The following is a 14766-nucleotide window of genomic DNA, read 5'->3' as shown; positions in this document are numbered from 1 at the left end:
AATTGTGATACATCTCGGTACCACCTGGATGAACTGCAAAACAGGAAATATGAAACTCCCGTAGGACATCCTCACGACAACATGTGGAAACCACCAACAAACCCCTGAACCGTAGACCCCCATCTGCATGCAAGGCCCAATCTTTCACTGTTTCACCACTAGAGATCAAAGCGTGGATGGCATCTAAGTCCGGGTCTTGTCTCTGTGACCCAATCACTCGTACAACAAGAGTAGGCTGAGCCACAAGACTAAATAAGAATGCCAACTCACTACAAGCATCATCATCACAACACTGTAATCCCATCTCTGCCAGATCTTCAAGCATCTTCCACTTCCGAATAGCTAAGCTGGCCAAAGTTCCACGAGATTTCTAGCTTAAGGCATCCGCTACCACATTCGCCTTGCCCGGATGATACTGCAAGTCAAAATTGTAGTCCTCCAAGAATTCGACCCATCGCCTCTGTCTGTTGTTCAAGTCCTTTTGAGAGAAAAGGTACTTGAGGCTTTTGTGATCTGAAAATACCTCGAATATCTCACCATACAAGTAATGTCTCCAACACTTCAAGGCAAACACAACTGCGGCTAACTCCAGATCATGAGTAGGGTAGTTAAGCTCGTGAGTCTTCAACTGTCGAGACCCATAAGCCACTACTCTACCATCCTGCATCAACACACATCCCAACCTGTCACGTGAAGCATCACAATAGATCACATAACCCAAGCCACGCTCAGGTATCACCAACACTGGAGCTGTAGTCAATCTCGTCTTCAACTCCTAAAAAGATGAATCACAGGCCTCATTCCAGACAAACTTGACCCCTTTCCGGGGCAAACGGGTCATAGGAGCTGCCAAACGGGAGAAATCCTTTACAAATCTTCGATAGTAACCCGCTAAACCAAGGAAACTGCGGATCTCAAACATATTCTTGGGTCGCTCCCAAGTCAAAACTGCTTCAACCTTTGATGGATCAACTGATACTCCACCTTCTGAAACAACATGCCCCAAAAACTTCACCTCCTGTAGCCAAAACTCACATTTCTCGTATTTGGCATACAATCGGTGCTCCCGCAAAATCTATAAAACAATACTCAAATGGACTTCGTGATCTTCCCGAGTCCGTAAGTACACAAGAATGTCATCCACGAAAACTACCACAAATTGGTCCAAGTAATCGTGAAAGACGCGGTTCATCAAGTCCACGAATACCGCTGGAGCATTAGTCAAGCCAAAAGGCATAACAAGGAACTCATAGTGTCCATACCGTGTACGGAATGCTGTCTTCGGGATATCCTCATCCCTAACCCGCAACTGATAATAGCCAGACCTCAAGTCAATCTTCGAGAAACAACTCGCTCCCCTCAACTGATCAAATAAATCATCTATCCTTGGCAAAGGATACTTGTTCTTGATGGTGGCATGATTCAACTTCCGATAATCGATGCACAACCTCAAAGAACCATATTTCTTCTTAGCAAACAAGACCGGTGCGCCCCATGGTGACACACTGGGTCGGATGAAACCTTTCATCCTCAAATCATCAAGCTGTCTTTTCAATTCCTCCAATTCAACTGGTGCCATACGATACGGTGCCATAGAAATCGGCGCGGTACCTGGCATTAAATCAATAGAGAACTCCACTCCTCGGTGTGGAGGCAACTCTGTCAAATCCTCCGGAAACACGTCCAGATCACAAACAACCGCAGGATAATCCTCTTTCCCAACATCATCTTCTTCGGCTATAAGGCTAGCCAAGAAGTATTCACCATGACTTCGTCCACGAACTCCATAAAATGATGAAATGTGGGAATCACTCCGATCTCCTACGAAAAAGAAACAGTCTCCTTCTGGAGTACAAACTGTAATTCTCCCTTTGAAACAATCGATCGTGGCATGAAAGAAGGCCAACCAATCCATCCCGAGAATGACATCAAAGCTAGTCATCTCCAGGAGGATAAGGTCAAACACGAAAGTCCGCCCGACTATCACAATGGGACACTCCCGCACAATTCGGCTCAAAGACACTGAAACCCCAACTGGCATATCAACATATAACGCTCGATCCATGAAACTAACCTCTAACCCCGATGCAAGTGCAAATGATGATGAAATGAAAGAATAAGATGCACCAGAGTCATACAAAACACGGGCCCAACAACCAAACACTGGAAATATACCTCGAAGAACTGACGGTCCAGAAGATGCATCGGTCTGTGCCAGTGCAAAAACACGTCCCTATGGTACCTGTGCCTGAGGACTGCCAACCTGAACACCTGACTGCTGCACTGACATAGTAGGAGTATCCCTCATAACTGATCGTGAACCCTGTGAAGACATAGTAGGCTGTGGTGGTGATGGTCTGAAACCTGACTGAACTGTAGCCGATTGTGACGGCCTCTGCTGTGACCCTCTGCCACTAATGGTGCCTGCTCTCTGACTCGGACAATCACGAATCAAGTGACCCTGCTGGCCACACCCATAACAAGCCTTCGGAGCTGACGAAACTGAAGACGATCTCATCGGACAACTGGACTTGTAATGTCCGGGCTGCTGACACTGATAACAAACAACTGCACTCCTGTCAGATCCAGCTGGCATAGGAGTGGTAGGAGCAGATCTTGTAGACTGTTGCCCCTGAAACTGAGATGGACTGCCCCTGTTCCTTTTGCAAGAAGATCCCTCTGAGGATGGCCCTGCACCCCTCTTTTGCTTCAATTGCTCTCTTCTTGCATCCTTCTCTCTATTGTCAGCCTCCAGCATCAAAGCCCTTTCCACTGCTTCAGAGTAAACCTTAATAAATTGTGCCGTGATCAACGGCCTCATTCGATTATTAAGACCCGAGATAAACTTCCGAGTCTTGTTAGCTTCATCTCTCACCACTTCTGGAGCAAAACGGGAGAGTGAGGTGAACTTGTTCTCATACTCCGCCACTGATATGTTCCCTTGAATAAGATTATGAAACTGGTCTTGTAACTCCCATCTTTTGGAAAGCGAAAAGTACTTCTCATAAAACAGTTCCTTGAACCTGTCCCAACTCATCTCTTCAATCTTGTACTGGTTAGTGATCGACTTCCACCAAACCTTGGCATCCATAGCAAACTTGTAAGTTGCTAGGATGATTTTCAAGTGATCCTCTGTCACATCCATTAAGGTCAACTAAGTTTCGACTTGATACATGTAGTTGTCAGCTACCATTGGGTCCGTACCGCCCTCAAACATAACCGGCATCAGCTGAGAAAACCCCTTAATGATCTTGAGACGCTTCTGAGCTGGAGTCTCCTCAACTCGAACTGTAGGTTGTGGTACCAACTGCGGCTGAGCAACAATAGTTGCTCTCACGGCATTTTGCAACAATCGATTCAACTCTAGTGCCACAGAACCTTCACCCACTTCTACGGGTACGGGTGCTTCAACATTCTCTCTTCTTGGGGGAACAGCTCTTAGGGGAATCAAGTCCCTAAGAAGCATGTTCTTATCAACTGGCTCCGCCGGATTGGAGCTAGAGCTCTCACCAACATCGCCCCTTGTTGGCCTAAGGGCCAACTTCTCTAGGTTCCTCATGCCGTAACATCGTCCTATAAAACAAGAAAACGATTTAGAAACATGACACTAAAGTCCACTGTGGACGACTCAACAAGAATTAATACCGTACAACACTTAGCATGCAAGACTATGCAAGAAACATTTTAACATAAACAAGTAAGCACGTAGGCAGTTAAGCATGCTCATTTAAATAAGATACCACATAGCAAGTAGTCAAGTAAACAATACAAACAACATCCCATGCGACTCTATGTAGGGCTCTACCCGTCGTCCTAAAGGTTTTCGAACCTTTGCTCTGATACCAAAATTTGTAACGACTCCAAAACTAATGCCAAGAATTTTTTTTTTTTTAAAAAAAATTCGGCATAACCTCCCCTAAAAATGAACCTGCCGCAACCTGTTTAAATGCATATTTAACCTGTCATGCAACTAATTTCCGAATTCACGGCAACAAAAGATAATGATACAACCTACTAATCTAGACAATGCTTTAAGCTAGGATTATCCTTCCATTCATCAACAAGTTACATATCATCAAGTTCGCATCCCATATGTCATCAAGTATCATAAGTGTATTACATGATCATGGTTTTTCAAAAGAAATTTACATCATTACACCCTTGGAATTTTACAAAAAATGAGGGATGAACGAAGGAGTAGTCTATTACAAAATAACAAGGAAAATGCTCCTCTAGCAACTTTCAAAGTTGGGGTGGATTGTCGTCCACCGGTTCTTTTCCAAGACTTGAAAAAAAAACATATAGATATAGGGGTGAGCATATAGCTCAGCAGAGACACTTAAGACACAATTCTTGTGTCCTAGTGAATCCAATCAAAGCATAGGCCAATGGGAGATAGGGATCATACAACATAGGGGATCAAATACAACATACAAGTCAATTCCAAGTATAAACAATGCAATGCAATGAAATGAAATGCAATGCATGTCAATGACACTCCCCATTCTCATTCTCAAAATCATCACTTTCAAACGTTAATACAGCCCGCCCTTTGGTAACCCCGCCGCGACACGAGAGGAGGATTGGCTAATGTCCCTGACCCTTGGTAACCCCGCGGCGTCATTATGGGGCCCAGCTAGCTCAACCACGCTAGGGCGACTCCCTAGTCCCCTCTAGGCTATATTAACCTTCGGCCCGTTGGTAACCCCGCAGCGACCGGGTTTATCAAAACCAATTTTTCCAAACACATCACCCAAAATTCCCATTTTTCTTTTCAAACACCAACATCCCTTCCTATGCAACCCAATAAAATGTATGTATCTTACATGATGTCAATACAATGATAAATGGGAATTTAACACTCTACAACAAGTACCATTTCATATAACATTATAGCATGCTTGTAAAATAATAATCATGATAGAAACTCACTATATAAACATGCTATCTATTCAATCAAGTAACACATATTCACATAACATGGCATATTCTCAAATATCTCAGTGTAAACAAGAATCAAAGCAATCAAACATGCTGTAACACAATTAGAAGAGCATGATTCAATATGGAACAAGATTCCATGGCTTAAGATGTCCTTACCTCAAGACTGCACCAAAACCCTAGAAAATGGGTCCTCAAATTCGAGCTCCCAAAGAGGACCAAAGGCTGGAATTTCTGATACTGGCACGTAAGGCTCGTCGTGCTCATCGTTTTGCCTCAAACGGCACCTAAATCCGGCAAGGATTGAGAGAATAATCAAGGGTTAAAGCTTGAAGTGAAAAAAAAGAAAAAAGAAAAAAAAGAGGGAGCCGAGAGACAAACAGAGAGATGGACGCGAGAGAGAGAAGATGAGGTTACGGTGAAAAAAAAAACATGGTCTTAACATTTGTGGGTCCCACTTTTTTTTTTTAATATTTCTTTTCTCTTTTTTCTTTTTTTTTTTCTTAATACACACCGCACACAGACATATATATATATAAAGGCACAAACATTACACATAGATTTAAATTTTCTGTATTACTAACAATGGTTACCCTTTTAAAGGCAAAAAAAAAAAAAAAAAAGCTTCCAAAGAAGTTTATTATTTTGTAGTGAGCTTGTATCATTAAAAAAATGGTTTCTAGATATGCCATTGTCTAAGTGTAACTTTTTTAGCATCCCAATTTGAGCAAATTTTTATAATGTTCCATTGGAACTTTGGAGGGAAGCTGGCGTTAGTTATCCTATTAACTAATTGTCAACCCATTGTTTCTTGATGAGCCTACTCGTTTAAAGGCTAAACTCATTTATGCTAGAAATTGGATCCGGATTGATGCTTGTAAATACATTCAAAAGTCTATTAAGCTCAATCTCTCATATGAGAATAGGGTGGAGGTCCCACGGAAACCTCAAAAATGTGTAGATTGTAATTCTTTTCATCATTCTACCCAATATTGCCCTTCTAAATCCCACTACTACGCCTAAACAAGGATAGAGAATGAAGGAGAAATTGTCTCCTAAATCTAGCCCAAATGAGTGGGAGGATGTTAGAAAGTAAACGGGAAAGATGTTGTGGCTCCTCCTACTGTGGAAAATAGAAATTATAGCCCTAAAAAAGGATACTCCCGTTACTTCATTGCCAAACATATTCGGATCTCTTTCTTCTTTTTTAGGTGTGTACAGTCATAAATCCTAAAGAGTTAGATCCATGGTTGCACAGCCTTCAAGAGTTTGTGCACCTATTAATGGTAAGGTCTAATATGACCAAAAAAATTAAAAATCAAAAATAAACTCAAACAATATTCATCCTAGTGAGCATTCCATTCCTTACAGAAATAAAAACAAACACCGTTGCCTTGTATGCAGCCATCACAATTGCTGGCAATGCCTCCATCTTATACCATCAAGTCTCTAATCAAATTCAAATGCGTCTCCAAACACCAGTTTTCTCCCAACTCCGGCTCCCGTTTACACCCAAATGTGAACACTATAACGTCTTTTTACAGAAAATCCATCTCTTGTTTACACCAAGAAGTCGAAGCCTCCAAAACATAGATTTCCCCAATCTCTCCATGTCTGACATAAACGGACCATGGGGGATCTCATCAAAGCATCCTAGCACTTCCAAGCATCACCCTTCTCGATCCATTACCCAGCAAATGTCTCACTCTCCTCATTATCATCATCCTTTGTCTTCTTCACATTCAGCCTTTGTACCTCCACAACTCTCTTGCCTTCTCGTTTTACTTCATTTAGTGCATGACTTTCTCTATATTTTTGCCAAAATTTCATCTAGTCTGGAATTTTTAGGAGTTCCTTTATCATACATATTTTTGATGTTGTATATGTCTATATGTTTATTCTATAATGGGCAAACTATACTTGTGTCTTTGCATTAAAAATATTGGTTTTACTTGATTTGTACAAAATTTTAAAAAAAAGATTCTTGCTTTATGATTAACATCTTAATAATTCAGTAACTATTGGATTTTCAGTTTTCTTTAAGCTGCTTATTCAAAGCTTCCAGTGTTTTGCTTGAATTAAGCTAGCAAAAATTCTTGAAATTTAATCATTTTTCTGAATTATTATAAGATCATTGCCTTTTGTGTACTTCAGTAGACATTGACCTTCAATTGGCTTTGAATTGCTGCAGAAACTTTTTGGTTTTATTCATTTTTCTAAAATTATCAACCTTTTCCAAACTTGTTGGTTTTATAGGGTGTTTTTGTTGAATAATTTAGTGTTCTGCACCTTTAGTGACTCAGTCTAAGTTGTCCTAGTCTTTAGGGGTTTTGTTATTTTGTTTATGCAGAACATGGTCCATGTTATCTAGTTTTTAGGAAGTTAGTTTTGCACATTAGTGCCTATTTTAATGTTGTTTCAGTTGTGTACTAGCCTATATAAAGGCTGCAGAGTTCTAGAAAAGAATATATTTCAAGTTCTTTCTTTTGTTCTCTCCTTTATATTTATTTCTTCTTTTCTTGTTATCAGTGGTATCAGAGCTTGGTTGATAGAAAGTGAGAAAAGTACAGTTGAGAGTGCCAAACAAAACAAAAGAGAGTGTGTGAGATAAAGAGTTGTATAGCAACAGCTTTATTTCTATTTCATCTGGTTCCTTGTTTTTGCAGCAGCAGTAGAGCTGAAATGGCTTCTGAAAATTTTGTGCAGCCAGCCATTCCACGTTTTGATGGTCACTATGACCATTGGAGCATGCTGATGGAGAACTTCTTGAGGTCTAAAGAGTACTGGCATGTCGTTGAATTTGGTGTAGCAGCACCTGCAGCTGGCGTGGCACTCATTGATGCGCAAAGAACAGAGCTGGAAGGACTGAAGTTAAAAGATTTGAAAGCAAAGAATTACTTGTTCCAGGCCATTGATCGATCTATCCTGGAAACAATTCTTAGCAAAAAAACTTCCAAGGATATTTGGGATTCATTGAAGAAAAAATATCAAGGCTCGTTAAGAGTGAAGCGTGCACAGCTTCAAACCTTAAAAAGGGATTTTGAAACTCTACAGATGAGAGATGGTGAATCAGTTACTAGCTATTGTGCAAGAACTATGGGGATTGCAAACAAAATGCGATTCCATGGTGAGAAGATGGATGATGTTGTCATTGTTGAGAAAATACTGCGTTCCTTGGCATCAAAGTTCGACTATGTCGTCTGCTCAATCGAAGAATCCAAGGATATAGACGCATTCTCTCTTGATGAACTCCAGAGCTCTTTATTGGTCCACGAACAAAAGATGAACAGAAGTTCAACTACTGAAGAACAAGCTTTAAAGGCTTCTACTGTTACTCATTTCTCTAATGCTAGAGGAAGGGGTAAAGGTAAAGGTAGAGGAAGGGGAGATCGAGGCAATAGAGATGGCAACAACAGCAGGCAACATCAATATGTTGATCAATTTCAAGGAAAATGCAAGGGATGGGATCAACAATTTGACAAATCCAAGGTAGAGTGTTTTAGATGTCATAATTCAGTCATTATCGTTCCGAATGTTATACTAAACTACCTAACGACAAAGAAAAGGGAGAGAAATCAAATTTTGCAGAAAAGAAGGAAGTTGAAACTTTGTTGATGGCTGTTTAAGTCAATATGGAACCTGAGTCAGATGTGTGGTATGTAGATACAGGTTGCAGTAACCACATGTGTGGAAGTAAGTCTTCTTTTACTTACTTAAATGAAGGCTTTCATTCTACAGTGAGCTTTGGTGATTGTTCTACTGTGAATGTTATGGGAAAGGGCGATATTAATATTAGAACCAAGAATGGTTTTGTAGAAACAATTTCCAATGTTTTTTATGTTCCTGACTTGAAAAGTAATCTGTTAAGTGCTGGTCAATTGCAAGAAAAAGGTTATGTAATAACCTTTCAGAAGGGTGCTTGTGAGATATATGATCATTCTAGATGAGCTATTGCTATTGTTCAAATGAGCTCAAATAGGTTGTTTCCATTGAAGATCGAAAGTGCTCAACCTTGCTTAATGGCTGAGGTTAAAGATTCTTCATGGCTTTGGCATTTTCGCTATGGCCACTTGAATTTTGGTGGATTAAAGACTCTCCAACAGAAAAATATGGTGACAGGTCTACCTCAAATTGTTATTCCATCTCAAGTTTGTGAAGAATGTGTTGTTGGCAAACAACATCGTTCTCAATTCCCTCAAGGAAAGTCGTGGAGAGCAAAAAATGTCCTGGAGCTGATTCATTCCGACATTTGTGGGCCGATAAATCCATCTTCCAATGGGGGTAAAAGATACTTAATTACCTTCATTGATGATTATACTCAAAAAACTTGGGTAGGCGCGTGTTGAAAATGAAACAGGAAAAGTCATTAAACCTCTCCGTACTAATCGTGGGGGAGAATACTGCTCAAAAGAATTTGCAATTTTTTGTGATGATCAAGGTATTCGAAGGGAATTCTCAGTCGCTTATACACCGCAGCAAAATGGTGTATCGGAGAGGAAAAATAGAACCATCCTCAACATGGTGAGAAGCTTGTTGGAAAGAGGAAGAATTCCAAAGAGTTTTTGGCCGGAGGCAGTGAATTGGAGCATTCATGTGTTGAACAGATGTCCTACTTTTTCTGTTCGAAACATGACACCAGAGGAGGCTTGGAGTAGGAGGAGACCAGCTGTAGATCACTTCAGAATTTTCGGTTGCATTGCTTATGCACATGTTCCAGATAAGAAAAGGAAGAAGCTTGATGATAAGGGTGAAAAGTGTGTCTTTCTCGGTGTAAGTGAAGTGTCTAAAGCATATAAATTGTTCAATCCACTCACAAAGAAGATTGTGACCAGCAGAGATGTCATTTTTGATGAGGAGAGCACTTGGGACTGGAATAGGAAGCAGCTTACTCCAGCCATATTTGGTGGAGAAAACAATGAAGAAAGGCAGCAGCCTCTACAACAACAACTTCCAGTAGCCTCTGTCACTGAAAATTCACCAAATGAAGCTCCAACAACCGCTGAAACTTCACCAATAGCAACAGAAGCTACTGATGCAATAGCTGAATCATGTCTTCATCGTGTTCGAAAGAGGCCTGCATGGATGACAGATTATGTGGTAACTGGAATTGATCAAACTGAAGATCCAATCACTCACTTTGCTTTATTTTCAGATTGTGATCCTACAACTTTCGAAAGTGCTGTCAAAGAAACGAAATGGCGGAAGGCAATGGATGATGAAATTGAAGCCATTGAAAGAAATGATACTTGGGAGCTATTTAATCTTCCAAAATGGCACAATACCATTGGTGTGAAGTGGGTCTTCAAAACAAAACTAAAGGAGAATGGAGAAGTTGATAAATATAAGGCGTGATTGGTGGCTAAGGGATACAAGCAAGAGTTTGGAGTCAACTATAAAGAAGTTTTTGCTCCAGTTGCAAGGCATGATACAATCAGGTTGGTAATTGCGTTGGCAGCAGATAATTCATGGCCTATCTTCCAGTTGGATGTCAAATCGGCATTCTTGCATGGAAACTTGGAGGAACAGGTATTTGTTGATCAACCTCCTGGTTATATTAAGATTGGAAATGAGCATAAAGTGTATAGACTAAAGAAAGCTCTTTATGGATTAAAACAAGCCCCACGAGCTTGGTATAGTCGCATTGAGGCTTATTTTTTGAAAGAAGGTTTTCAAAAATGTCCATATGAGCACACACTTTTTATTAAAATTGGTGATGGAGGGAAAATGCTCATTGTCTGCTTATATGTAGATGATCTCATATTTACTGGCAATGATAGTGTCATGTTTGAAGAGTTTAAGGAGTCTATGATGATTGAATTTGAAATGTCTGATCTTGGTATGATGCATTATTTTCTTGGCATCGAAGTGGTGCAGTCTGCTACTGGAATCTTTGTTTCTCAAAAGAAGTATGTGCGAGAGATTTTGGACAGGTTTCAAATGAAGGATTGTAATCCTGTAAGTACTCCAACTGAGTTTGGTTTGAAGCTAAACAAAGATCATGGAGGAAAGAAGGTGGACAGCACACTCTATAAACAAATTGTGGGAAGTTTGATGTATTTAACTGCAACAAGACCAGACATTATGCACTCTGTGAGTCTAATTAGCAGATATATGGAGAATCCAACAGAGCTGCATCTTTTAACTGCCAAAAGAATCTTTCGTTACTTGCAAGGAACTAAAGATTTTGGGTTGTTCTACAAGAAGGGTAAAAGATCAGATTTGACTGGTTTTACTGACAGCTATTATGCAGGAGATCAAGATGATAGGAAGAGCACTTCGGGTTATGTTTTTATGCTAGGCACAGGGGCTATTTCGTGGTCATCTAAGAAGCAACCAATTGTCACTTTGTCAACCACTGAAGCTGAATTTGTTGTTGCAACAGCTTGTGCTTGTCAAGCTATCTGGCTGAGGAAGATTCTTGAAGAGCTGTATTTCAAACAAGTGGGAGCAACTACAATTTTTTGTGACAGCAGCTCAGCCATCAAACTCTCCAAAAACCCTGTGCTACATGGAAGAAGCAAGCACATTGATGTGAAGTATCATTTTTTAAGAGAAATTAGCAATGATGGAGAAATTGATTTAAAGCATTGCAGAAGTGAAGATCAGCTAGTTGATATATTTACTAAACCTTTCAGATTTTTTCCCTTTCACAATCTGAGAAGATTGCTGGGCATTTGCACTTTGGAGAATTCTGTTTGAAAGAAAAGTGTTGTCTAATTAAACTGAAGTCCAAAAGTTTTCAGTTTAAGGGAGGGTTTGTTGAATAATTTAGTGTTCTGCACCTTTAGTGACTCAGTCTAAGTTGTTCTAGTCTTTAGGGGTTTTGTTATTTTGTTTATGCAGAACATGGTCCATGTTATCTAGTTTTTAGGAAGTCAGTTTTGCACATTAGTGCCTATTTTTATGTTGTTTCAGTTGTGTACTAGCCTATATAAAGGCTGCAGAGTTCTGGAAAAGAATATACTTCAAGTTCTTTCTTTTGTTCTCTCCTTTATATTTATTTCTTCTTTTCTTGTTATCAGTTTTACTATATCACAGAGATACATTTAAGCACTCACACACACACACACACAAAATGTGAACAAGACAGATAATAAAGCAAAATTTTCAAAAGAGATTCAAAACAAATCTAAAACAAATTAACTATAGATATAGAACGGAGACGAAAATTTAATATAAATCCAACAATATAAAACAAACCTTATACTGTAAGAGGTCTTCATGAGAACAATTCTTTATGCCAATGAGTCCTTGAGCAGCTATTAGGTCATCGGCTTCTTCAATTAGTCATCCACAGAGAGCGCTTGCACAAGCAGTTTGGTTTGAAAAGGAAAATTATTTTCCATCTAACAGTGCCATTATTTTACTATATATATATATATATACAGCAAGTATGACCTTTGGATACGATTAAATTGTTATATTTCTTTTGTGGTAATTACCTTTTTTTTAATCACAAGTGAGCAAGAGATGATTTCTATATATATATATATATATATATATATATATATATATATATATATATAATAATGAGATAAACAACTTACAACTTATTCGTACGTGGAGTCTTCGCCCATGTAAGTCACACAATCCTCCTTAATGGTGTCGCTCTCGCGCTCCGCGTACTTTTCATGCGCTTTCGCTCTCATTATTACTATTTATGACTTAATTTTACCGTTTTCGCTCTCTCTTTCTTATTCCCGCTTTATGCGACTTAGTTCCCATGTTTTTTTGTTTTATTTTGTTTTTGTGTTTTATTTATGTATTTTTTTGTTTAATCAGAAGGTCTATCTATCCCGTGTCTTTTTGACCGTGTGTAAGTTTTGTGATTTTAGATCCGTTTAGTATGCGTTTTAGTCTCGTATTTTTTGTTTTGGATCTGGCACCACTGTAGCATTGTTCTTAGCCTCAACATTTTGGTAAATAATCATTTATTTTATACGGTATCAAAATGTTAAATATATTGTGTCCCAAAATCAAAATACCAATTTAATATTTTTACATATTTTTGCACCGTAGCAACAACACTGATGAACAATACTTAAAAAATGAAAAACTCTTAAATGACTTTTTTAAACTAGTCATTATATTTTTCAAATTTGTAACATTTTTTCATCAAACATGTTTTCATGTTTTTACTTTCAAGAATTTTTAACAAATTTTATGTTTCCAACACATGCTTTCCAATCACTACAAAGCACACTCCACAACAAAAAAGGGGCACGGGTTAGTTTGTAATTATGAAAACAGTTTCATGTTTTCATAAAACTGAAAATTGTATAAAAAAAACTCCTGTTTGGTTCTGTTTTCTGAAAACTCAATTATAAAAAGACCTATTTTCTGAAAATAGTCTTTTATTATTTTTTAAAAACTATTATTTATTTTTTAAGTTTCTAACAATTATTTTTAAAATTACAAACCAAGTGAGCCGCTGTGGCTGTTTCTAAAAGAAAACAGAACCAAAAAGTTTCCCATTGCCAAACTGGCGCCAAGGCAATATTTTGATGTTTATGCATTCGCATCATAATCACGGTTTACATCTATTAGAGGCCAGAATTCCAAGTCTAGGTAGATATATGGTTTTACTATTTCGGGCAAGTCCGGCCCACTTTAACCTTTTGTTTGGTGCTTATTGGCAATGGTTTCCGAAACTTAAATTAAATTGAATAAGAAAATGGCCAACACATTTGGGACCTGTTTCCTGTGTTACAATGTGCATAAAAGAATGTGCAAATCATCATATATGATCGTCAATTTTTATCTAATTTTTTTTATTAAAACCCAAAAATAACCTTAATAATCAGTTTTTTATGAAGTTACTATTTATATATATATATATATATATATATATATATTATCTCAAGGACATTAGGTAATTCAAGTTTTAAGTTGACAAAATGTTCTTATTTGCTCGATTTGAAAAATGTAAGGATTTATTTTAATACCAAAGGAGTATTTGTATATTCATTATATAATATGGATTTTTTATTTTTTATTTTATTTTTGTACTTTACCTCGATAAAATTAATATTATCCCTCGACTTAGGCCAGTTGGTACAAAATGAGCACCTTGTTTAATTAAAAATAAATAAATCAAGATATGACCTTATGGAGAATAATCTTCATATATTGTTGATTACATATGCATTGAACTCAAAGAATTGCATGATCACGAGATCGAATTACTAAAGATGATCAATTTGATTTTTATTCTTCTTACTTAGCTACTCAAAGATTTTGTTAAAAAAAAAAAAAAAAAAAAAAAAACCCTTGTGAATATAAGTTAGAAGGAAAGGCTTCAAAATTTCTTAACATTAGAATTATTTGAGAATTTGTTAGTAATTATCTGACTCATCTAAGATAAAGGGATAGGAGGAAGGGAAGGAAAAGTCTTGTTGCATCCATTGTTTTCAGAGAAGACGATGGCTTGGAAATTTATGTTTCGTTTGGTTGGAGAAATGAAAAAATAGATGGAATTGATAGGAGGAAGGGAAAGAAAGGTGTCTCTTTCACTTTTTGTTTGGTTCAATGGAATGAATAGTAAAAATAATAATGGAGACAAAAAATATAATAAAAATCCAACAATATCAAAACTAACCTTATAAAAGGTCTTCACGATAACAATTCTTTATGCCAATGGGACCTTGAACAGCTATTAGGCACATTGGGCTTCTTCAATTAGTCATTGATGGAGAGTGCAAGGCTTCTTGCACACACATATAGGGAGATGAGTTTTAGAGTTTGGAAGCATTTTGGTCTGAAAAGGAAAATTATTTTCCATGTCCACTGTGCCATTATTTTACCATATCTATGCAAAAATGATAT

The sequence above is a fragment of the Cornus florida genome, unplaced genomic scaffold (genome assembly GCF_030987335.1).
Source record: "Cornus florida cultivar Cherokee Brave unplaced genomic scaffold, ASM3098733v1 CherokeeBrave_3.0.0_Hap2_Chr01, whole genome shotgun sequence".
Taxonomy (NCBI): domain Eukaryota; kingdom Viridiplantae; phylum Streptophyta; class Magnoliopsida; order Cornales; family Cornaceae; genus Cornus; species Cornus florida.
The sequence above is the reverse complement of the archived record's forward strand: the minus strand, read 5'-3'. Positions refer to the sequence as shown.